Raw genomic sequence first — 27,438 nt, 5'->3', positions numbered from 1 at the left:
ATATGTAGGAAATGGTGCGTCATTTTCTTTTCCCCAATGAAGCAGTCTAGGGGTTTCAGGAAAAACTGGTCTTCAGGCCTCCTTGAGATCTCAGTCACCGTCACTGAACAGAACGATGGGAAATTCAAAGGTGTACTGACCACTGAATAAGTAGCCCCAGTGTCCACCAAAATCCACAGTCTGTCCCCCATTGTTATTTCCAGCCCAGGTATAGGGATGGCAGAGGTTGAAGCCAAATCATGCTGGACCCCTTTCCCCCTGGAGCCATCAGTCTTGTGCAGACAATGAAGCTCATTCAAGCATCTGTTGAGTTGGAGGGTGGGTTTTTCTGCCAGATCCTCCCCTGAGTTTTGGACATTCACTTATCCAGTGTCCAGGTTTTTGCAATAAGCACATTGGTCCTTGTGTAAGGCCCTCTTTCCTTTCAGGGTCCCTCCCTGGGGCCCCACAGGCTTACCTCTAGTGGTCTTTAGAAAGACAATAATGGCCTGAGATTTCTTGTGCTTTCGGATGTTAAATACCTTGAAGGTGATGTCAACCAGCTGGGATAGATTCATGCCAGTTGTCCTGTCAAATTTCATAGTTTCTTTCTAATATCTGGGGCATTTTGGGAGATAAAAGGCATGTTAACCATTTGGATATTTGCTGAGTTCTCAGGATCAAGGTCTGTGTACTTATAGTAAGCCTGGTAGATTCATTCAAGAAGTTCAGAGGGGTGGTCAGTTGGCTTCTGTTGAACTGCCTGCACCCTGTTCAAGCTCTTTTGTTTATGAACACCCTCCTTCAGTCCTTTTATAGTGCTCAGCCATGGCAGGCCCTGTCATTTAGATTCTAGTTTGGTTCAGTTAGAGGAATTACCTTGACTAGAGCCAGGGTCCCTGTTTGTGTTTTTCTTCATGGATTCTTGTTGCTTTGTCCCATGTCTTATCTTAGACCAGCCTTCTTTCATCGCTGGTCAGGAGCATGGTCAACAGGGCCTGAATATCTGCCCAATTAGGATGATGGGTAGCAAAAATAGTGGTTATTAAATTTGTTAGCTTGGCTGGGTCATCCAGGTGTGGCACTGTGGGTCAATGTGCTGGACTGCAAAGTCCATCCAAACCACAAGGTCAGCAGTCCAAGCTCATCAGCTGCTCCTCAGAAACCCCACACAGGGTCTTCATGAATCAGAACTGACCCGACAGTACCCAACAACATCTCAATAGGAAGGATTTGAATTTTTCCTATTTAACTAGTGCAAGGTAGAGAAAGGAGTATGTGCCTAGTAATATTCTGCAGCTTGCCCTTCCATATTCAATCCTATGGGCATCTGCGGAGGGGGTATTGCCCTGCCTATGTTCCAGGTATCCTTCAACTGAAATGGGTCTTTTGAAGGGTAAGAGATATAGAGAAATAACTTCCAAACTGATTTCCTCAGCGACTGAATATGGCAGAGTAGGTTCACTAGGTCAGGCTATACTTTTCCCTACTAGTGGCCACTGGTGTACCAGGAGTTGTAATAAAACAATTCTACAACCAAAAGCTACATTTTGCAAAACAGCAACCATTCACTTCTTTGCATATTCACATATAGGCCTGGTTAGAGCTCTGTTTTCACTTTTGCCAGCTAACACTCATCTGTATTCATTTTCTTCTGCATTGCTTTCATATTGGCAGTATAAATGCATTTTAGTAAATATGTGTGCTATAATTTACATACTCTTGGAATTTCAGGTTTGTTTGTTTCTTAAACATAAACACAGGACAAAAACAAAAAGCAAAGTAATTTTACAAACAGATAGGCAATCTGACACAGTGTTTGATTAATTCAAGCTGTAAAATGGTATAATAATTTAAGGATCCATTCAAAGCTTATTTATTCCATAATCTAGATTGTATATTGGCCAAGCTGAATTACAGTGAAACACCATTTCCTTTGTTGTCATAGGAGGGTACCCATACAGAAACCAGTCAGACACAATGATGTCCTACAGGGCTTTTCTTTGGGATTGAGGCCTGTGCTCCCATTTTTCAGATACAGAGCTTAACCTTAATATAAACAGAAACACAGCAACAGAAACAGAAGGAACACTTTGAGGAAGTTCCTTCCTGCCTACCGTGCCCCAATGTGCACACCCAGAATAAAGCAAGGGGATCTCAAAAGTGAAAGTGATGATGACGGTGAGTGCAGGAGACAGGGTCAAAGACTCCCAAGAAAAAGACTCTTAGAAGCGCTGCTTGGAATGTTCAGTTACTGTACTCCTGGGCTCACCTGTCCAGGCGGCCAGTGGACCTCCCAGCAAGCAATATCACCTATAAAGGAGGTCAAGTTCCTTTGTTAATAATACTACTTACTGGAGAAGTCCTTGAGGTCCTTTTGTGGTTGCCAGAAACATTGCCAAACCAAAATGTAGGACTTGCCGCCTGTCACTATCAATCACAGAGACAGGGAGAGATCCAATAGAAAGCCAACAGTCTGGAGGATGAAGAGAATAGTTTCTCAAGATCATCCTGTCCATTATGAAGAGCGGGCACGTTATACAGGGTAAGTTACATTTGGGTGTACACTTAATCTATTTTAACATCAAGATAGCATTTTTTTGAAAAAGAAACAATAAAGCAATAAACTTTTTCGAACATTCCTTTAGGGAAAAGGAAACAATCAGGCAATAATCCTTCTCAAACATTCTACCTTTTAGGATCCAAGTTGATTACTTCCTGAGATAACTATCTGGGTGGGCTTAAGCACATCCTGTTCTTCTTCTAGGACCATGAGGTCATCTCAGTTAATTTTTAAACTAACTTCCCCATTTGCAGGGTCTTCATTTATTAAGACCCAAGGAGCTCTGGTAGCGTAGTGGTTACGAATCGGGCTGCGAACCCTAAGGTCAACGGTTCGAAACTACCAGCTACACCGCGAAAGAAAGATGAGGCTTTCTACTCCCGTAAAGATTTACACCCTCGGAAACCCTATACAGGGTCTCTATGGGTTGGAAACGACTCGATGGCACATAAAAACAACAACAACAACAAGGAGCTCTGGCAGTGTAGTGTTTACAAATCGGCAAGGTCAGCAGTTTGAAAATACCAGCTGTTCTACAGGAGAAAGATGAGGCTCAGAAACCCTGTACAGAGTTGCTATGAGTCAGAACCGACTCCATGGCACATAACCACCACCAATGACTAAACTGACTCCGTTTTGTTTAGGTCAGTAGCGTGCTATCACTAGACAAGTCAGAAAATCTGTCTGTCATGTCGGCCTGTCTATCTGTTTCTCTCTTACACACACATAAACAGTCTACGATCACTGCAAAATATAAAATTACTGTCATGTGACATGTAGATGCATTATATTTAAAAATTGATATACAAAATTAAAAAGTTGGGAAGTTGGAAAGCTATTGATTATCCAGTTTATCTAATTACTGTCTCTTGGCAAAGTAATTTAGGTCATTGTTTCTGAAACATTGCAACACTTTGGTTGGTTTTGAAATCAATTAGAAGAATCATGATTCATATATTTTGAAAATGAAATAGAGTACAATTAAATAGAAATAGTATATTACCTTTAGTAAGCTGAGTATTTTATATTTTATAAAATGGTTGTTTTTTAGTTTGGGTATATAATTAGAACAATAGATAGTGGTGGGTATTGGGTAAAAATATAAGGGCTAGTCCTTATTTTGTGTCATAATATAAAATCATTGAAAGCTATCTGCAATATTCCAATACCTTCAAGCATAATATATCCTAAGTAAACATGTATTTCTTAAGAATTTGTATGGTTTTGTTTTAGGCACTTTTGGGATTTGTAATTCATCAGCTGGACCTTTCCTGACTTCTGCATGTGAGGTGCAAGCCTGTACCTTAAGGTTTATGGACTAGACAGTATCACCTTCACCACTCAGCAAGGCTGGTAGACAGTGAATGTTTGAGGACAAAGCTCACATTCATTGCTGAATATCCAGAATCTTCCCTCTTGTCTGACTTGGAAGAAGCAAATGGAAAATGTTGAAAAATGAGTAAAGAGACAAGATACACACTTGAAACTTTTCAGTAATTCAGTAAACTTAGAGTTGAATTCCAAATCAAGAGGTGGAGGTACTTCTACCAATCTGTGATATAGGAACTCAGAGCAAGGATACTCCTGTCCAGATCTCTGGGAATCATTAGGTCAAGGACAGATGGTGATTGTTGTTGTTATGTGCCGTGGAGTCAGTTCTGACTCATAGTGACCCTGTACAGGGTTTCCGAGGCTGTAAATCTTTACGGGAGCAGAAAGCCTCATCTTTCTCCTGTGGAACAGCTGGTAGTTTCTAACTGCTGACTGAGATTAGCAGCCCAATTCATAACCATTATGCTACCAGAGCTCCTTAGATGCTGATTGGGTGCTTGCTAATGTATAGTTTTCTATTGCTGTGTGAGAAATCACCACAAATTTAGGGGCTTTGTGGGACAAAGAACTCAATGTGACCTTTTTGTTCCTGGTTTCTGAATATAATTGGAGCTATCACGGTGTCATTGTTTTCCAAAACAGCCCCACTCCTGTTGAACTAACTTCAGGAAAGGAAGTAAGACATGCATATTCATGGATTGGATCAATCATAACTGTGCATTAAGACCTTACTCATGCAGTTTAATTGAGGTCCCAATGACTCAGGGACCCTGAACCTTAGAGCTTCCTCTTCTGGGCTTCTTGGAGGGTGAGAATATCTATACATAAGAAGAGTGTATCATGTTCCTGGGGATAATGAAAGTCTTGGGCTGACCTCTCACAGACCTTGCCTGATTCATCTTTTTGATTGTATCCTTTCTGGTTCTAATAAGCAGGTAACTGTAAGTATACATAGTTTCTGTGAGTTTTGTGAATAATTCTAATGAATTATTGAATCCACCAGGGGCAGTAAGAGTCAGCAGGGCCTGTCATCTGTTTGGCAGTTGATTAGAAAGACAAGAAGGACAGAGTCCTAACTTATGAGGATCCACCCTTGGGTGGATGGTAGATAGAAGAGGTCTGTGCAGGCAATTTTTTTGTAAAGATCTAATTCTGGGTTGTTGTTGTTATTAAGTGCTGTTGAGTTGGTTCTGACCCATAGGGTCCCTGTATAGGGTTTCCGAGGAGTGGGTGGTGAGCTTGAACCACCATCCTCACAGATCAAACTGACTTTTCAATCCAGTGCATCAACCTATAGTTAGAACACAAGAAAGAAAATGCTATATGGGTGGCTGGTGTCAGAGATAGAAAAGTAGGAAAAGGGAATGTGAATTATCTTAGAATTTGGGGGATTAGTTTTGTGTGGATTTTCATTTACACAGACTCAAAACAACACATACTTATCATCCCACTGTTTCTATAGGTCAGAAGTTTGGGCACAGCTTAATTGAGTTCTCTGCTTTAGTCTCACCAGGATGTGCCCCAGATGTCAGGCAGATGCCAACGCCAGAGACTTCACTGGAATTGAGATCCCAGTTTTATTTTTATTGATTGCTACTTGGGAGTTCCCTTAGTAGCTAGAGGCTGCCCACATGTCCTTGCCCTCCACAGGCCTACTCACAAAATGACAGCTTAGTTCTTTAAATCCAGCAAGGAGTCTTTCACTCCAATCTCCCAAGATGGACAGTATGTTGCATAATATAGTATAATCAAGGGAGTGATGTCCCAAAACTTTTGTCTATCCTATTTACAAACAATTAATTGGTCCACCCACACTCAAGGAGAGAAAATCAGGAGGTGGGAATTTTTGCAGGTCACCTTTGATCTATCTGGCACAAGTGAATTGATCAGTCCTAGATGTGAAGAGCTTGATGCCATCTTGTTGGGGTTCAGGCCCAGAAGGGAAAAGCTTCTGTGCATATAGTTACTGAGAGATTACAAAGTGACCAGGAACCAGTCAGAGAGACATTAGTTCTTTACAGAAAAGAAAATAAAGAGATGGTTTGCCCACAGGGTACTTAGTGACAAAGGACAAAAACACAGCTGCTTCCAGGGGTAGCTGACAGTGAAGTTTTTCTACACAAGGGAACGGGCTAGGTTCTTTTTGTGTCATGGGATATACAGGCTTCACGTGTGAGAGAGCAGTTAACGGTGGTATGTGGAACAATGAAAAGGTAGGAAAATCATAAGGTATAGGGCTGCCTGCCCCTTCCTAGAGGGCAAAGAATTTTGGTATGCATAGTGGTAGGAGGGAGCTGTCTATTCCTTACTAGACAGATTTACATGAGTAGATTGAAAATACCATGTCTTGGATCAAGTACTCCTTCAAGCCTTTAAAGTGATATCTTCGATGTTTAATACTTTAAAGGGGTCCTTTGCAGCAGATTTGCTGTTTGGTTTCTTTCTTTCTTTTGTTACACACTTAGTTTTATTGTAGCAAAGCAACTTGTACACTTTAGTGTTTAAAGCTGAGCATCATCTTTCCTTTCCAGTGAAACAAAAAGAATAAAAAAATTAAACAGAAACAACATTACAATAGTGAATGTCACGTATGAATAAGATCCTACATGTTGTGCTGACTCTCCCATTGAGTGGCAGGGCTCAAGTCATTATTTGGAGAGAATTTTATTTTAAAAACGTGTCATTTTATGACATGGAGAGATTGAGCAGCTGAGGACTCTAGACTCATGGAAAGAGAAAGGCTGTGTGCTGGCAGTCAGGAGACTGACTTCCAGAACATACCCTGTGGTGGTTTAAAAGATTATATATCTATGTGTGCTTTTTTGTACATCAAAGAAAATAAAAAGAGAGGGGGATTTTCTTGATAAAAGAAACAATTTATGATGGTTTAGGGGGGAGGAGGAAGTGATACATATGCCAGAAGGTAAACACACATTGACATGGGTGACAGGGCAGGCAATACACAACTGGAGGGAGGTTGGCAAAGGAAAGATGGGGGTGGTGGGAGACACAGGGTGGAATGCAGTGGTTTAAGTGAATAGAGTTAAATGCTATTAACTCTTGGTGTACAGAGGGGATTGCAACCATATAATGAAGCAAAGTATATGATTTCTTGTATGTAAAACTGATGATCTGCTCTGTAAACCTTCACTCAATTCATAATAAAAAGTTAAAAAGAAAAGTGTCATCTTAAACTGTAAGGATGTCTGTTAAACATCACAATTAAACATGCCAAAGGAGAAGCCATGTTGTCAAAATGCTGAATTAACCCACTTGAACATCTCAAACCCACCCTTTTGCTGACCTTCTATAACTCCATTTTTTAAAAGATTTTTTCCCCCTCTTTTTAAACAAGAGAAAGTAGACAGATACATGTTGGTAAACACTAGCTGTTAATATTCACACAGAGACACAGTATAATCTCTGAGCCCAGTACACAGAGAAGGGAGGAAAAAAGCTAGAATTCTATATACTACAACACAGGGGCCTAGCTCCCTCCAGCTTCCAGCAGAGCAAAGGGAGCAAAAGATTTTTCTTTTTCCCCACAGAGCACGGTGGTGTGTTGATCCATAGTTTCTTGTTGAAACAGGAAGGATAAAAATGAATTTAGGAACAGAAAGGAGTAGAGATTCTTTCCCCACTGTATCTGCTCAAGATATTCCCCCCACCAAAATAAATTGAGAACCATTGTGCAGGACAGAAAAGAGACCTCAAGAACAGGGTGATTGAGCACAAGAGGGAAAAATAAAAAGACTGCAACTTGCTCCCAGGTACTGAAGAAAAAATGTAAAAGGTTGGACTCCATCAGTGTGTTTATTAGTCATCTTCTTCTTCCTCCTCTCTTTTCTCTCCCTCATCATTATCTTCAACTTTTTTTCTTTCATCTACATCCTCATCTTCATCACTATCTTCCAAACCTTCATCATCATCATCATCTTCTTTTTCTTCTCCTTCTTCATCACATATCAGGAACCAAATAGTACTGTAACGGATATGGCCACATATCATCTTTGATAACCTCTCCTAACCCATCTGCACCTGCATCACAATGACCAGTAAACCAGGTTAAAAAGCTCTGTGGTTCTTCATGCTACCTCTTCCTGCTGGCTTTATTCTGTGTTTGACTTGAGTGTTTCATCAAGTTTTTTTCCAGATTTCTATTTGATTTCAGTTGATTTTGAAGATGGATCCCCACTCTCATTCAGAGGATTCTTTGGAGAGAACTTTATTTTCAAAGTAACGATTTTCATGAAAATAAAATCTGTTCTGTAACCTGATTTAGTATCTTCAAATTCTGTCACTTCAACTCTTGTCAAATAATGCAGTACTTCCTCTTCCTCCTTCCCAGCCACATAGACACTTATGGATGTTGACAAATGTTGTTACCCCAAAATTTGGGATTTTGGCGAACAATTCTGACCTCTTCTGAAGGAACAGTTGGTGGAGTTTGTTATATTTCTGTTCTACTTTTAAAATCTCTCACTGGTTTGTTTATTAAGTCTGTCTATTTCACTTTGTACTTCATCAATATGCTCAATTGCGTCTTGCTGTTCTTTCTCTCCCTTTAGCAAGTTCAGAGAGGCCAAAGTCTACTGCAGCTGAGGTTTCTTCATCTGAGGCAGGAACAAAGATGAGCATTTGGGGGCCATGCTGCAAGCAGAGTCCAAGAAGCGCATGAAAGAGGAGTTGCTTGTTAGGAAAAAGCTTCGCCATTTGGTTTCTTAACTGCTGCTTCCATGAGCACATTGATTGTAGATCCAAGCAAAATGAAGATTTTGCTTTTGATACCATGGTGATTGAAAATACCCAGACTTGTTCAGTGGCACATTAGTTCTCAAACAGATCTGTTTGCTTTTTTTTTTTTTTTTTTAACATTTTAAAGAGGTCTTTGTAGCATATTTGCCTAATGAAATATGTCATCGTTTCGTTTCTTGCCTGCTGCTTTCATGAGTGTTGATTTTGGATCCAAGCAAGATGAAGTCTTTGGCAACATCCATCTTTTATCCACTTAACATGTTATTAATTAATCTAGTTGTGAAGATTTTTGCTTTCTTTACATTGAGGTGCTATCTATACTGAAAACTTTAGTCTTTTATCTTCATCAGTAAGTATTTCAAGTCCTTTTCACTTTCATCAAGCAAGTTTGTATCATCTACATATATATCATTAGTTGATAGTGAATCTTACTTCAATCCTGGTGTTGTGTTCTTTTACTTATAATGTAGCTTCTCAGATTAAAAACAAGTTCTTAACTTAAGCCTTATTATATATATTACATCTTCATTTCCTTTCTTTCACACTGAGAATCCTAGTTATCAAAGGCACAGGAAATAACAAAAATAGCATAATTGTTGCTGTTGTTAGGCACCTTAGAGCCCATACTGACTCATAACAACTTTATACACAACAGAACAAAACACTGCCTGGACCTATACCAACCTCACAAACATTGATACGCTTGAGCCCATTGATGCTGTCACTGTGCCAATCCATCTCACTGGGGGTTTTCCTCTCCTCCAACTCGCCTGTTTACCAAGCATTATATCCTTCTCCAGGGACTTGTCCCTCCTGACAATATGTCCAAAGTATGTATGAGAGAAGTCTGGTCATTCTGGCTTCTAGGGAGCACTCTGGCTGTATTTCCTCCAATATAGATTTGTTTGTTTTTTCGGCTGTCCATGGAACTTTTTATTTTCTTTTCCAACACCATAAATCCAATGCATCAATTTGTCTACTCTCTTATTTATTCATTGTCCAATTTTCACATGCATATGAGGCTATTGGAAGTACCATAGATTGGGTCAGGTGCATGTTAGTCCTCAAACTGTTGTCTTTGCTCTTGAACATTTTGAAGAGATCTTGTGCAGCAGATTTGCCTAATGCAATACATCATTTGATTTCTCGACTGCTCCTTCCATGAATGTTGATGTTTGATCTGAGCAAAATTAAGTCTTTGACAATTTGGCTGTGGTTTTTGATCTTCATTAGTAAATATTTTAAGTCCTCTTTGCTTTCAGCAAGCAAGGTTGTATCAGCTACATATTGCAGGTTGTTAATGAGTCTTCATTAAACCCTGATACCATGTTTTTCTTCATGTAATCTGGATTGTTCAATTATTTGCTTACTGTACAGTTTGAATGAATATGTTGAAAGAGTTCAACTCTGGCATACACTTTTCCTGATTTAAAACCATTCAGTGTTCCCTTGTTCTATTCTAATGACTGCCTCTTGATCTTGTACAAGTTCCTTATGAGCACAATTAAGTATTCTGTAATATTCATTCTCTGTGGTGTAGTCCATAGCATGTCATGATCCACACAGTTGAAAAACTTTGCATGGTCAATAAAACTTACATAAATTTATTCTGGTATTCTCTGCTTTCAGTCAAGATCCATCTCTTGTTCCATGTCTTCTTGTGAATCCAACTCGAACCTCTGGTAGTGCACTATCAATGTACAATTGCAGCTATTTTTGAATTATTTTTAGCAAAAATTTACTTGTATGGATATTGATACTGTTCAACGATTTCTGCATTCCATTGGGTCACCTCTCTTTGGTGGGCACACATATGGATCTCTTCCAGTCAGCTGGTCATGTAACTATCTTCCAAATTTCTTGGCATATGTGAATGAGTGCCTCTGGTGTTTGTTCATCAGTTTGTTGAAAGATTTCAATTTGTATTCCATAAATTCCCAGAGCCTTGTTCTTTGCCAATGCCTTCAATGCACATTGGACTTCTTCCTTCAGTATCATTGGCTCTTGATTATATGCTACCTCTTGAAATGGTTGAACACCAACCATTCCTATTTGTGTATTCCTTTCATCTTTTTTTTTTGATGCTTTCTGCATCATTCAATATTTTGCCCATTGTTGTTGTTTTTGTTGAGTGCTGTCATGTTGGTTCTGACCCATATCAATCCTGTAGAGGGTTTCCAAGGAGCAGTTGGTGAACTTGAACTGTCTACCTTGCAATTCAAACTGATATTGCAAGTCCAGCACATTAACCCACAGTACCACACCAGGACTCCATGATGGTGGTGGTGGTTATGTGCCTTGGAGTTGTGTGGTTATGTGCCTTGGATTTCCGAGGCTATAAATCTTTACAGGAGCAGAAAGCCTCATCTTTCTCCTGTGGAACAGCTGGTAGTTTTGAACTGCTGACTTTGAGGTTAGCAGCCCAACTCGTAACCATTGTGCTACCAGAGCTCCTTCAGTACTCCATAGAATCCTTCAATACTGCAAGTTGAGGATTGAATTTTTTTCCAGTTCTCTCAGCTTGAGAAGTGCTGAGTGTGTTCTTCCCTTTTGGTTTTCTAACTCTAGGTCTTTGTATATTTTGTTATAATATTTGACTTTGTCTTCTCAAGTTACCCTCTGAAATTTTCTATTCAGCTTCATTTCTTCCATTTGCTTTAGCATCTCTATGCTGGAGAGCAAGTTTCAGTGTCTCTTCTGACTTTTCCTTCTTTCTTGTCTTCTTAATGACCCTTTTGCTTTCTTCCTGTATAATGTTCTTGATGCCATCCCACAACTCTACTGGTCTTCAGTCTTCAGTGTCTAATTTATCAAATCTGTTCTTCAGATGATTTATAAATTCAGGTGTGATATGTTCAAGTTCATAATTTGGCTCTTGTGGACTTGTTTTAATTGTCTTCAGCTTAAATCTGAACTCATATAAGTAATTGATAGTCTTTTCCAAAGTCTGCACCTGGCCTTGTTTTGGCTGATGATATGGAGCTTTTCCATTGAGTCTTTTCACAGATGTAGTCAATATTCTTTGAAGTCTTGTATGATGATAAGTATTTATCTTTCCCCTTTTGTCATAAACGTGATTAACGGGACATAAAACCAATGACCCATATTTTCTTTCTTTTAATATCTTTAATGTTACTTAATTTTATTTTGGCATAAAACATTGTTGTTTGAAAGTATGACGACAATCTATGAGGGTGAACCAAAAATTATCCACACTCTGGTTATATTTAATTGTCTGTCCACAGCTGATGGCAATATTGAGCTTGCATGTGAAATGATTCTGTTGAGTAGATACGTAACAATGGATAATGTGGCCAATCATTTGAAAATCATCCATGACTCTGCCTATGAAATAATTCATGATAGATTTGGGTTTCCAAAAGTTTGTGTGAGATGGATACTGAAACAACTCACTGAAGAGCATAAACAAAATGTTTGGATATATGCAAATGAAATTTGGACCAATAGTCTAAGGAAAGTAAAGTTTCTTAAAAAACTCATTACTGGTGATGAGACATGGATTCATCACTTTCAGCCTGAGAGTAAATGGCAGAATATGGAATGGAAACATCCTTAATCACCAACCAAGAAAATGTTCAAAAGTCAACCATTAGCTGCAAAATTTGATGCTTGCAGTTTTCTGGGATTCTCAAGGGCTAGTATTGGAACACTATAAGGAAAAGGTTCAACAACCAACAGTGCTCATTACAGAGAGGTGTTCACTGAAGAACTAAAGCCTAAACTTCAGATTAAAGACAGAGGACTGCTATCCAAGGGCCTTGTGATCTTGCATGCCAATGCACAGTTTCATACTTCTGCCAACACTGTTGACACTCTGCAAAAACTTCGTTTTGAGGTGTTAAAGTATCCTTCCTATAATGCTTATCTTGCTCAATCAGACTTTTACCAGTTTATTACCATGAAAGTAGCCCTTCGAAGACTAAGATTCATCTCCAAGGAAAAAGTGAAGAAGACAGTAGTGCATTGGTGATTTGCAGCTTAGCCTAAAACATTGTTTAATAAGTGAATTCGAAAACTTGTTGACAGACGGACAAAGTGTATTGAAAAGCAAGGAGATTATGTCAAAAAATGATGTATTTGTCTTTTCTAAAAGTTGATTAAAATAAAATCACAGTGTGGATACTTTTTGACTCACCCTTGTAATTTCTTTCTCTTACAAGTCACTTGCTCGTTTTGTTCAACAATTTTACCAGCCTGTGCTTTGCTGCTGTTATTTTAAATGCCATTGAGTCAGTTCTGACTCAGCAAACCTGTATATGGTTTCTTATGAGAGGCTGGTGAGTTTGAACTGCTGATCTTTCAGTTCAAACCGACCACACCAGGACTCCAGAGTGTCTAAAGCATGCAAATTTAAAGAGAAAACAAAATATATGAGATGACTTTAAGCAGAAATGTATATTTAAAAAAGGTTATATATTGATCTATTGCAGAAACGTGACCACCTCCATGTTCTCAGAATCCTCTTGACTAAAATTTTAAATGCAAAGAAGCAAAAAAAGACAAAAAAGATACTCTGAATGTAGTATCTACAAATTATATCAAAATTAAATTAAAGTGACATACCATTTTAAGACTATACGTTTTTCAAAGTTCATAAAAATAAATCTTAAAACGTTTAAGAAAATAAACGAACATAACTTTTTTATGGGGCAATTTGGTAATATATTTAGAAGGTCTTATGGTTGTTGTTTTGTTGTCAAGTTGTTTCCAACTCATGGGGTCTCTGGTGAGTTTGAACCGCTGACTTTACAATTTAAACTGACCTTGCAGTTCAGTACTCATCCTATACATCCCCAGGACTCCAAAAGGTCTTAAGCAACACATTTTTTTCCCTACCCAGTAATTATGTTTCTAGGGACTTATTGTGAGAGCATTATGTTTATAAAAGAAAGGAGGCTGGGTAGAGCAAGTGGTTTGCCATCAGCTGCTAATTAAAAGATTGGTGGTTTGCACTCACCCAGCTGCTTCACTGAAAAAAAGACCTGCAGATGTGCTTCTGTAAAGATTATAGCCAAAACCCTTGGGAGCAGTTCTATTTGGCACACATGGGCCCCCATGAGTCAGGAGAGGATTTGAAGGCAGCTAACAACATGGGCTGTAAAGTTGCCACCAAACACTAAACTAAGCAATCCTAAGCCAATACCCCCGGGGGAAATACAGGATAGTTTCCTGCCAGCCTCTGATCACAACATTCTTCAACAGATTAATGCATCATCTTGTTTCATGAGTGTTTTGTTTAAAGAAATTTTTAATCTTTTACTTCCTTCTTAAATTTGAATACAATGACTCTCAAGGAAGTTTTTTTATTTCACCAGCCTTTTAGAGATTGTTGTTGTTAAGTGCCATCAAGTTGATTCCCATTTATAGTGACCCTGTATAGGGTTTCTGAGGGGCGGCTGGTGGGTTTGAACTGCTGACTTTGAGGTTCATTGTCCAATGCTAACCCTACAGTGCCTATTTAATTCCATTTAGAAACAGTATCATTGCTTACAGAACAGATTAGAACAAAGTTTAAACAAAGTCTCTGAACATAAACTTAAAAGCAAGTTTATGAGCTGAACTGCAATGTTGGTTTGAACCTCAAGGTCTACAGGTGGTTCAAGCTCACCAGCCACTCCTACTCAAAGGAACTTAACAACAACAAAAACAACAACAACAAAATCCTAAATTGTATTGGGAACAAGTAATTGGAGTCTGGGTGGCACAAGTGGTACAACTTTAAAGTGCTTTGATGCTAACTGAAAGGTTGGTGGTTTGAACCCATTCAGGGGTTCCATTGGCAACTACTCTTTTATGTAAAAATTACAGCCAAGCAAACCCTGTGGAGGGAGTTCTACTCTGTCTCCTGGAATTACTATGAATTAATTCTCTAAGACACCTAACAAAGCAATAACAACTACAGTTTATCTGATAGGCTGTTGACTCATTAACATAGAACTCACTACTAATGCAATCTTGACTCATCCTGACTTTTTAAATACATATTTCCTATGTAGGGGAAAATGAACGCTTCTTGAGTTTAGGAACACCACATAGCATTTCATCATTACACTTAGAATACATTTTAAACAGAGATAGCAACATTAAAGGAACACAAGAATGTGGAAAATGTGACACTGTGGGTCTGTAGGTGTTAATCACATCTACAAAATACCTTCTCAGCAACACCTAATGTTTTATTTATTAACTCATCTTATCAAGTTGAAACGTGAACTAATCATCAGAGTATGTAACATGTGATATCTAATAGACCCGATTTGTCAAATAAAAAACTGCAAATAGGATAGAGCACACCTTGCTCATTACAAATATAGAGTTAAATTTATTGGCATGGAGAGAAGTTGATACCTTGAGTGAAAACCAATAAACAAATATGCTGTTTTTATTAGGTGCCTTATGCCAACCTCACACCTGTTATGCTTGAGTCCATTGCTGCTTCCACGGCGCTAATCCATTTATGAGGGGTCTTTCTCTTTGTCATTGACCCTCCATTTTACCAAACATGATGCCCTTCTTCAGGGATTGGTCTCTCATGATAATATGTCCAAAGTATAAGAGTCGAAATCTTGCCATCCTGGCTTCTAAGGAGAATATTGGGTATATCTCTGTCAACAGAGATGTTTATTTTTCTTGCAGTTCATGGTACTTCTAATATTCTTCTCCAACACCATAACTCAAATATATCAATTCTTTTATGGTCTTCCTTATATATTGTCCAACTTTATGTGCATATGAGGCTATTGAAAACACCATGAGTTAAGTCATGCGTACCATAGTCCACAAACTGATATCTTTGCACTTGAACACTTTAAATAGGTCTAGTGCAGCAGATTTGTCTAATGCTGTTTTGGAGTCCTGGTGCGGCACTGTAGGTTAATGTGTCAGACTGCAAGGTCATTTTAACTGCAAAATTGGCAGTTCAAGCCTACCAGCTGCTCCTCAGAAACCCTGTACAGGGTTGCTATGGGTCGGAACCAACTCGATGGCACTTCACAGCAGCAGTATACATCGTTTGATTTCTTGACTGCTGCTTCCATGAGTGTTGATTGGGGAGCCAAGCAAAATGAAGTCTTTGATAATTCAGACTTTCCTCTATTTATCCAGATAGTATTTATTAGTCCAATCATGAGGATTTTTGTTTTCATTCCACTGAGGTGCAACCATACTGAAAGCTGTTATATTTAATCTTCATCAGTAAGTATTTTAACTCTCTTTCCTTTCAGCAAGTAAGGTTGTATCATCTGCATATCACAGGTTGTAACTGAAACCCCATGTGTGTCAGAATAGAATTGTGTTCTATAGGTTTTTCAATGGATGTAATCTTTCAGAAATAGATTTTCACCACCTTTGGTTGGATACCAAAATCAGCTTTTTTGATTGGTTAGAAGCCAAATGACCCAGGACTCTGTACATATAAATGTGTTGTTTTTAGATGCCATTGAGTTCGTACTGACTCATAGTGACCCTATATACAACAGAATGAAATGCTGCCCCATTCTGGGCTAACCTCACAATTGTTGCCACACTAGAGCCCATTCATGCTGCCACTTTGACAATCCATCTCGCTGGGGTTCTTCCTCTTTTTCTCTGACTCTCCACCTCACCAAACATGATATCCTTCTCCAGAGACTGGTCCTTCCTGACAACATGTTCGAAGTATGAGAGACGAAGTTTGGTCATCCTGGCCTCCAAGGAACACTCTGGCTGCAGTTCTTTCAACACAGATCTGTTGGGTTTTTCAGCCCATGGTATTTTCAGTATTCTCCTCTAACACCGTAACTCCAATGTATCAATTCTTCTATGGCCTTGCTTATACACTGTCCAGCTTTTGCATGCATATGAGGTTATTGAAAATAACAATGGCTTGGGTCGGATGCACCTTAGTCCTCAAGTTGACATCTTTGCTGTTCAACACTTTTAAAACATCTTGTGCAGCAGATTTACCTAATGCAATATGTCATTTGATTTCTTGACTGCTGCTTCCATGAGTGTTGATAGTTGATCCAAGAAGAATAAGTGCTTGACAACTTCAATCTTTTCTCCATTGATAAGAATGTTGTTTATTGGTCCAGTGGTGAGGATTTTTGTTTTCTTTACATTGAGATGCAATCCATACCAAAGGCTGTGATCTTTGATCGTTATCAGTATGTAATTTAAGTCCTCTTCACTTTCACCAAGCAAAGTTGTATCATTTGCTTATCACAGGTTGTTAATGAGTCTTCCTCCAATCCTGATGCCATGTTTTTTTTTCATGTAATCCAATTTCTCAGATTATTTGCTCAGCATACCGGTTGAATAAATAGGGTGAAATGATACAACCCTGTCTCACACCTTTCTTAATTTTAAACCATTCAGTGTTGCCATGTTCTGTTTGAACTACTGCCTCTTGGTCCATGTACAGATTCCTCATGAGCACAATTAAGTGTTCCAGAATACTCATACTTTGCAATGTTGTCCATAGCTTGTCATGATCCACACAATCGAAAGCTTTTTCATAGTCAACAAAGCACAGGTAAACATCTTTCTGATATTCTCTGCTTTCAGCCAAGATCCATCAGACATCAGCAATGATATCCCTCATTCCACGGCCTCTTCTGAATCCAGGTTGAACCTCTGGAAGTTCTCTGTCAATGTACGCTTACAGCCATTTCTGTATTACCTTTAGTAAAACTTTACTCTCATGGGATATCAAAGATATTGCCTGATGATTTCTGCATGCCATTGGGTCACCTCTCTTCGGAATGGGCCAATCAGTTGGCCAGATAGTTGTCTTTCAAATTTCTTGGCATAGATGAGTGAGTGCCTCCTGTGCAGCCTCACTTTCTTAAAAGATTTCAATGTTTATTTCATCAATTATTTGTGCCTTGTTCTTTGCCAATTCCTTCAATGCACCTTGGACTTCTTCCTTCAATATCATTGGCTCTTGATCATATGCTACCTCTTGAAACAATTTCCTTTTGGTACAGTGACTCTGTGTATTCCTTCCACCTTCTTTTGATTCTTTCTGCATCATTCAATAATTTGCCCAGAGACTCATTCAATAAGGAAAGTCGAGGCTTGAATTTTTTCTTCATTTCCCCCTGCTTGAGAAATGCTGAGCATGTTCTTTCTTTTTGGTTTTCTGACTCCGGGTCTTTGCACATTTCATTGTAATACTTGACTTTGTCTTCTCGAGCTGACCTTTGAAATTTTCTGTTCAGCTCTTGTACCTCCTCATTTCTTCCATCTGCTTTAGCATCTCTATGTTGTTCAGTGTCTCTTCTGACATCCATTTTGATCTTTTCCTTCTTCCTTGTCTTAATGACTTTTTGCTTTCTTAATGTCATCCCACAACTCTTCTGGTCTTTGGTCTTTAGTGTTTAATATTTCAAATGTATCAAATCTCTTCTTCAGATGATCTCTAAATTCAGGTGGGATATATTCAAGTTCATAGTTTGGCTATTGTGGACATATAAATAAGAGTTAGTAAATCTGCAGTCATCAAGACTTGTTTATATGTCAAATTTGAATATAATTGATTTTTATATATTGTTGTGGTTTGGTGAACACTTTTCAGAAGTTCATGCCAAGTCTCCCTTGAAGGATTTGCTCTTAGGTTTAATTGAAATCAGTCTCTTTCAAGCTTGCTTTCCTATCCTGATTGTGTACTTAAGATGTTACACTTAAACAATCTCTTTTAAAATATTTTGTGTCAAAACAAAACAAACAAAGAGTGGTTCCAAAATATTTTGCTGAGATTAACTCCATGTTGCACCAACTTTCTTGGATTCTAAAATGGGAAAATGATGAAGACAAGTGCCAGAGACCTTCAGGAATGCCACGCTTTATTAGTATACAGAGTTTAGAGCTATCAATAATATTCACTTATGAATGAAAATGCTGCCAATATCCCCTGCTTGAATCTTGAGTGCATATCTATTAACAGACACATTGTTATCTATATCAATCCTAATGTGATCACTTAAATAACATCTCACCTACTAGACTAATTACTCTCTTATGCTTAGAAATGTGTGACTGCTGATTTAATACCAAGGGATTTATCACTTTTAGGAATCTTTTAGGGCTCATTCTGCTTCATTTGAAACATTTGATCTCTGAATAAAAATTATGCAGACTTATATATTGAACAAACATCACCATAAGAGGGGAAAATAATATCTGCCTAGACACTGAAGGTAGGAAATGTGGGTGGCACGTTCTGGCTTTCAGTTGGGAAGTGTAATTATGGAGTTAAGAAATGCCAGTTCCCTGTTAGCACATCCTGGACTTCTGCCATTTCCTTCCTGTGCATGGGGAAATAGCACTTTATGAACAGGCACTCTGGTTAAAGCTGAGGAGAGTTGGCAGGGGACAGAGTACTGTAATGAGTCCTCATTAACCAGTGCCACTTGGGATCCTCCCTGGAGGTTTCAAACTTAAAAACAAAGTTTACTTCTCTGTGCTAATGAAAGCAGTCAACAGGGAATTCATAATGGAACGAGTGCAGTTTTGCAAAGAGCAAACTCATTAGAAAATCTCAAGAGTATAAAACTTGGTGTCTTCCTGCAGACTTGGCAGCAGGTTTAGTCATAATGGAGCATCCCACATACATACACATATACACAAATACACTGTCTTGATTATCTGCTGTTGTTAGGTGTCATTGAGTAGGTTCTGACTCAGCAACCCTACATACAGAAGGAGGAAACACTGCCTGGTCCTGTGCCAGCCACACAGTTGTGTTGTAATGCTTGAGCCTATTGTTGCCACTGTGTGAATCTGCCTCATTGAGGGTTTTCCTTTCTTCCAGTGACCCTCCACTTTACCAAGCATGATGTACTTTTTCAGAAACCAGTTGTTGCTAACATGTCCAGTGTCTGAGAGATGTCATTGCTTCCAAGGAGCAATCCAGCGTCTTCCAAACTATTTGTTTGTTCTACTAGCAGTCCATGTTATAGTCAATATTCTTCACCAACACCATAATTCAAATGCATTGGTTCTTCTTGGGTCTTCCTTACTCTTTGTCTAGCTTTTACATGCATATGAGGTGATTGAAAATACCATGTCTTAGGTCAGGCTTACCTTAGTCCTCAAAGTGATATCTTTGCTCTTGAACACTTTAAAGTGCTCTTTTGCAATAGATTTGCCTAATGTAATAGATTCTTTCCCCCCCATCCATATGCATTTTATTTTATTTATTTATTTTTAAATAAATGTTTCATTGTGAATTATGTGATAGTTTACATGGGAGAACTTTAGTTTTACATTCATTCTATCATATATCGTTTCATTGCCATAGTTACAATCCCGTCCATGCATCATCAACCAACCAAAGGGTATACCCTGCAAGCCTCCCACCCCCACCCCCCAGGTCATCAGCACACAGCTCCTCTCCCTCTCTCTGGATCTCGAGTCCCTAGCCACTCCATCTCTCCATGTTATCGTCTCTGCCTCCATCTCAGGCATCACTGCTTCTCTGGGTAGGGTCCCGCTCTCCGCTCTTCTCCCTTGATGGTCCTAGGGACCTCTGCTCCTAGACTGAAAAGTTAATCACTCCCCTCCTTGCTATAAAATGTCCACCTTACATTTCCAACCCTCACAATCAGTCCTGATAACAATTATTCACTATTGCATCACAAGAGACCCATCTGCATTTCATTTCATCAGCCCTTCCTAGACAGATTGTAATAGATTTTTGATTTCTTGTTTGCTGCTTCCATGAGTGTTGTGAATCCAGGGAAAATGAAGTCTTTGACAACTTCAAGATTGAAGTAGTCTGAATTACCCAGTGCTGCTATAATTGAAATACCACATGTCGATGGCTTTAACAAACAGAATTATATTCTTTCATAGTTTGTTGTTGTTAACTGCCTTCAAGTCTGTTCTGAGTCATAGTTACCCTGTATAGTGTTTCCAAGAAGCAGCTGGTGGGTTTAAACTGCCAACTTTGTGGTTCACCGTCCAGTGCTGATCCTGCAGTGCCACACCAGGAGTCCTCTCACAGTTTAGAATTCCAAATTCAGAGTTCGATTCTTGAGGAAGGCTTTCTCAGTGTGTCTCCTAATTCTAGGACATTCCCAGTGTAGGGACCATACTCTTGTAAGGTAAACAGCGATGCGGGCCACACCCCAGGGAAACCCCCCTACATTGGGTCAGGGCTGTGACCTGAGTAAAAAGCGTTGCAGTCCACTCTAATCCCCTTACACTGGATCAGGAGTAATCACATCATGGGGTTGATTACATCATATGCACATCATTATATAGCTGTAAAACCCTTGAGAATCATGACCCAGCCAAGCTGATACATATTTTTGGAGGACACAGTTTAATTCATGAAATATACACATATACACATATATGCAAGAACACATACACACAAACATACACATATATTTACTTTTTATTTTGAAAACCTTTAGGTTTTTACAAAAGTTACAAAAGTTACAGTACTGAGAGTTCCTATATAGCTGCCACCCAATTTTTCCTGATGTTAACATTTTACATAGCCTTAGTAGAATGATAAAAACCATGAAATTAACATGGATATAGTATAATGAACTAAATGACAGGTCTTACTCAAATTTCACTAATGTGTCCCGGATCTAATTCAGGATCTACATTGCATTTTATTGTTGTATCTTCTTAGTCAATTTTAACAGTCCCTCAGTTTCTTATAACCTTGACACTTTTTGTATCCTGCTCAGTTACCTTGTTGGATGTCTCCCAGTTTAGGGTTTCTGGCTGTTTTCTCCTGATTACATTGAGGTTACACATTTTTAGCAAGAATTCCATAGAAGTGATATTGTACTCTTCTCAATGTATCCTGTCTTACAAACATGATATCAACATGTCTTGTTACTGATGATGTTAATCTTTATTATCTGACATTTTTTCAAACATTAACTGTGGAAGCAAAATATACCACAAGTTGAATATTCCAGGATGAGTGGAATACTGTAGTGCTTTGAAATGGGAAGACAAGTCTGTTCACTAACACACCATCTGTTGGACTTATACCCTAAGGGGACTACTCCTCTCTGGACTATGTGGAACCTCCTGTACCTGAGTCTAAAAAAATATGGCTAGTTTTAAGGGAGGCACTAAGTCTGGCTTCATTAATTCTATGCTCTAGTATTTTACAGATACTTTTTATTGTGACCCATAATTATAACAACATAAACAGGAATGATAAAAATAGCAGTAATATGCACTATTTACTGATCCAAGAAAAGGCCGTGGTGGTTCAGTGATAGAATTCTTGATTTTTTTTTTTTTTTTTTTGGCCCACCTAGAGACTTTTATTCAGGGTGAGGAAGAGGAAGCTGACCTCTGCCAGAGAGAGAAGGCAGAAGGCAGAAGAGAAGAAAGGGCAGAAAGAAGAGAAAGCAGAAAGAGGAGTGAATTCTTGATTTTTTAAACAATGTTGTTACAGTGCATATGAGGTGTTCTGGTCCAGTCCCACTATTTTTCTAACGAATCTGCAGGGCATAGGCACAATACGCACATGACAGAAGCCTGAGATACAGAGGTTTGAACCAGCAAAGAGATTTACTAAAGCATAGCCGTTCTTATTAGAGTAAGAATGGGCTGCTACCTCACAAGTGAGGAGAGTACCTAATGAGTTCCCGGTTTCACTTTTTATGCTGTTGTCCTCCAGGGAGGGTTCTAGGTCTCCTGATAGTTATCTTCTGGTCCCTACATTTTCCTATCATAACCCGGGTCCCATAACTGGTCATTTCTTCCTGGATCTGACGTAGTTCTTTCTCAGAAATCAGCCTGTTGTCATTGTATTCAGGAGGTAACTGTAATGTTGATTTTTTTGTGGTGGCATTATGATTAGTTCCTCAGTTGTATCAGATCAGTCTTAGTTTTCTCTGTGCAGGTCTGATTTTGGGGAAAGTCCCTTTTACCAATCTTCCTCCTCTTTGGGCTTTCTGATTGGGTGAGACACATCTGGTATTTGCTGCCAATACCTCTTCCCTGTTCTAATTGCCTACCAACGTACCTATATGCCACTACCACCCACTGGCCATGGAGGCTTGTGTGTTGTTATGATGCTAAACTGGTTTCAGTGGAGCTTCCAGAGTAAGACAGACTGGGAACAAAGACTTGGCAATCTACTTCTGAAAATCAGCTAATGAAAGCCCTTTGAAACACAATGACCTTATATGCTACTGATCATGGCACAGGGCAAGACAACATTTAATTACATCGTTCATGGGATCGTCATGATTCAGGGGCCAACTTGATGTTTAGCTAACAACAGCAACTTGACCAAACACTGTACTAAATGTTTTGCATCTAATTTTTCTTTCATTTAATTCCTGCATCAACTTTATGAAACAGGCTATTTTTGTGTTCACATTTTTTAGATGAAAGAATTAAGAACTAATGAGAGTAAGAAACTTGTCCAAGGTCACAAGCTAGTAAGGGGCTAGAATTCAAACTCAGGACACTGAGTCTGGTCCTTCAACACATGCTATGCTGCTTCCCACCAATGGTAGAGCCATTAGAGTAAATCATTTAATGAAAGGGTCCAGTTACCTCCATTCTATACACACTCATACACACAAATAGTTAAATAGCAGAAGCAAAGTTTGTCAAAACAGAATTTATTTCCAGGGTGTGGTACACTGGGTTTCTTAGCATGGTGCAAATAGTTAATGCTCTTGGTTACTAACCCAAATGTTGGCAGTTGAAATCTACCCTGAGGCACCTTGGAAGAAAGGACTGATGATCTACTTTTTTTTTTTTTCTTTCATTTTAACTCTTTTTATTTTTTATTTTTTTATTTTTATCCAAACACTCTACTGTTAAGAAACCAGCCATTGATTTTTCTGAAGTATATTGAGCATAGTCCTATTCTGATACACATAGGAGTTAACATGAATCAGAAGCGACTTGTTGACAACTGGCTTTTTGGTGATGTGCTCAGATTTTGTTTTGTTTTCTGGTTCATTAAAAAAAAAAAAGAAAGTCAATCAGCCTAAAAAAATAGTTTTTAGCACTTAGCAGGAGAACAGTGCTTAGGCCAGACCAGAGGAAAGCTTGAGATAAGAACTGGCAGTCCCATAGACATTTCTGAGAAAATCTGTAATTATTATTTAGATCAGTGTGGAAACACCTAAAAGAACAAACAATGGCTATCTAGTCACAGCTATAGCTAGAGTCAACCACCTTCACTTTGGGAGAGACTAAATGGCTGGCAGGGGAGTGGAAAAACTTTGACGGGGGTAGGGGTAGGGAGGGAAGACTGGAAGGCTTCAAGTGTGGAGGAAACTGTTGCTGGGTTAGCTAAAATAGGGTATTCTATACGAATCGGGCTGCGAACCTTAAGGTCAGCGGTTCGAAACTACTAGCCGCTCCGCGGGAGAAAGATGAGGCTTTCTACTCCCATAAAGATTTACACCCTCGGAAACCCTGTACAGGGTCGCTATGGGTCGGAACCGACTCGATGGCACTTAACAACAACAACAACAATATATGATTAGCTATGGGGGCATATTTGGCTTTCTCTGGGTGGTCCTAAGTTGAAAGTGGGGACTAAAACTAAGTAAGTGATCAGTTATTAATCAAGTTCTGGCCATTTTGAACTAATTGTTACAGGGATTGCAACATGGATCAAAATAGCTGTTTGACTTTCTGGGCTGGAAGTTGTAGAATTCTACTTTCTTTAAGGTCTGGGCATTGTCCTATTATTCATTCCGTCTCACAAGATCGTGGACTATGGGTTGCACTGTTTGTTTTACCCATGTAACTTTTGGGAATGACGAGTCAGTGACTCTATTGCTTAATAAGAAAGATGCACTTTGGTGGAGAGCCATATGAGGATAATATAAGATCAAAATATTTAAAAATATTCTTGTAGTTGTTGCTTGCTATTGAGTCAGTTGTGATTCGTGGTGACCCTAGGTGTGCAGAAGAGAATTGCTCAATAAGGTTTTCAAATACGTGACCTTTTGGAAGCAGATTGCCAGGCATTATTTCTGAGGTGCTCTGGGTGGGTTAGATTGCCAACATTTTAGTTTGTAGTCCATAACTTAACAATTTATTTTTAACTATGTTGTTGTTGTTATTAGGTGCCATCAAGTTGGTTCTGACTCACAGTGACCCTACGTACAAGAGAATGAAACTCTGCCCAGTCCTGCCCCATCCTAGCAACTAAAAAAAAGAAAGATTGATGTTTTTCTTACACTGAGATACAATTCATACTGCATATTGTATGTAGTCTTTGACCTAATTTATCAGTAAGTATTTGCTGGAAATTCACTTCCAGTAAGCAAGGTTGTGTCATGGGTATATCACGGTGTGTTAATGAGTTTTCCTTCCATCCTGATACCATGTTACTCTTCATACAATCAAATTTCTCAGATTATTTGCTCAGCAAATAGATTGAATAAGCATGGTGAAAGAATATAATCCTGAAACACACTTTTCCTGATTTTAAGTCATTAAGTATCCCCTTGTTCTGTTCTAATGACTGCCTTTTGACTTATGAATAGGTTTGTCATACTCATTCTTCACAAAGTTATTTGTAGTTTGCTATGAGCCACACAGTTGAATGTTTTTGTATAGTCAATAAAGCACAAGAAAACATGTTTCTTATATTCTCTGCTTTCAGGCAAGATCCATCTGATGTGAGCAATAATATCCCTCATTCCACATCCTCCTGAATCTGGTTTGAATTTCTGGCAGCTCCTTGTCGATGTACAGCTGCAACTTCAGCAAAATTTGGCTTGCATGTGATATTAATGATATTGTGTGATGATTTCGCCGTCTTGTTGGGTCATCTTTCTTTGGAATGGGCTCAAATACGGATCTCTTCCAATCAGATGACCAGGTAGTTGTCTTCCAAATTTCTTGACATAGGTAAGCGAGCGCCTCCAGAGCAGCACCAGTTTGTTAAAACATTTCAATTTGTATTCTGTCAGTTCCTGGAGCCTTGTTTTTCACCAAAGATTCTAGCACTGTCTGGATTTCTTCTTTGAAATGATTGATCATCAACCAATCCTTTTTGGTATAGTAATTCTTTGTATTCCTTCCAGCATCATTCAATGTTTTGCCCATAGAATCCTTGAGTGTTACAATTGAAGTCTTGAATTTTTTCTTCATTTCTTTCAGCTTGAGGATTTCTGAGTATGTTCTTCCTTTTGGGTTTTCTAACTACAAGTCTTTGCATATTTCATAATAATATTTGACTTTGTCTTCTTGAGTTTCCCTTTGAAACTTCTGTTTAGCTCATTTGTTTCCTCATTTCTTCTATTTGCTTTAGTTTCTCTTCTCAAGAGTAAGTTTTAGTGTCTCTTCTGACATTCATTTTGGCATTTTCTTTTTTATCTGTATTTTTAATGACTTTTTGGGTTTTGATGTATGTTGTTCTTGATGCCATCCCATAACTATTCTGGTCTTCAGTCATTAGTGCTTTAGTGTCTAATGCATTAAATCTGTTTGCGAGATTGTCTCTAAATTTAGGTGGGGATATGATCTTGTGGAGTTTTTTTTTTTTTCTTTGTTTTGTTTTTATAACTTTTTGTCATGGCGGTTTACAGACAAGACCATCAGTTTTACATTCAGCAAATAATACACTTTGCTTCATCTCAATGATTGCAATTCCTGTCATGGAGCAATTGTCATCCCATTTCTTCCTGTGGCTCCTCTCTCTATTTCACCCACTTCCCATCCCTTCTCAATTTTGTCCTCAGGTACATGTTGCCTCTATTGGTTCTGACATTCCATTATTCATAGTGAGCATACCTTACTAGTGTTGTTTTTCCCTCTATATACCTATTTACTGCTTGGCTGAAAGTTGGGTCACAAGGTTGAGCTCCTTTTGAAGGTTGGTTGAGGCTATATAGTCTCAGCCTCCTTCAGTCTCTTGCTGACCAGTGAGACTGTGTGTGTTTTAAAAAAAAGAAATTTTTTTTTTTTGAATTTCATTCCACATATTCTGCCACTCTGTCCGGAACCTTCTAATGGGATCCCTTTCAGAGCAGTTGGTAGTGGTAGCTGGTCTCAGAGTCATGGAGACTTATGTTCACATGATCCATTAATCCATTGCGTTAATTGATTCCAAGCATCTTCAGTTCTCATCACTCTTCTTTCTTCTGCACCTGGAGGGACCAATAGCTGCACCCTAGATGACAACTCATATGAGTATTTAATATCTCAGTGCTACTCACCAAAGTAGAATGTAGAACATTGTCATTGTGGATTATGTTATGCCAATTGACATGGTGTCCCCTGAGACTATGGTCCTGAGGTCCCAGGCTCAGGTAGCTACTCATTGTATTAAGATGTCTGATAATGTCTAAGAAGTGTTCATCATTTTGCCTTCTGTATGCTCCATCACATTGATAGCTGTGTTTGCAGGAAAGGTAATACTCACGTACCAATATCTTCTTTCAAACTCTTGTATACCTGTGGGATATATAAATGCACGTTCTACTCTTTCTCCTGCCAATTCAGCATGGATCTCTTTCCATGTATCTGCAGAACATAGTTCTTCCAAAGTTGTATTATATATATCACTAGTTACCTCTGTCCCTTTAGCCCTTGTATACCTCCCTATGTCTTCACCTGTCTTCATCATTCTTCTGCCAACCTCCTTTTTCTTGTAGATTGTCCTTCTGCTTCTTAAATATTGTCTTTCCTGTCACCTGAGTTAAAATGTGTCTACCCTCCAGCTATTGAACTACTCTCTCACTCCTCCTACCCATGGCAATCATTAAAGAATATTTTTTTCTCTATTAAACTTTTATATATTTATGGGATATATATCTCTATCTATCTATCTATCTATCTATCTA

General features: G+C 38.7%; 1 pseudogene; it reads right to left on the bottom strand.

Annotated features, from left to right (window-relative positions):
* Positions 1-7,690: 7,690 nt before the first annotated feature.
* The window catches only part of LOC102841182, a 40,539-nt pseudogene continuing 20,791 nt past the window's right edge, over positions 7,691-27,438 (bottom strand).

The sequence above is a fragment of the Chrysochloris asiatica genome, unplaced genomic scaffold (genome assembly GCF_000296735.1).
Source record: "Chrysochloris asiatica unplaced genomic scaffold, ChrAsi1.0 scaffold00279, whole genome shotgun sequence".
NCBI classification, from domain to species: Eukaryota; Metazoa; Chordata; class Mammalia; order Afrosoricida; family Chrysochloridae; genus Chrysochloris; species Chrysochloris asiatica.
The sequence above is the reverse complement of the archived record's forward strand: the minus strand, read 5'-3'. Positions and strand labels throughout refer to the sequence as shown.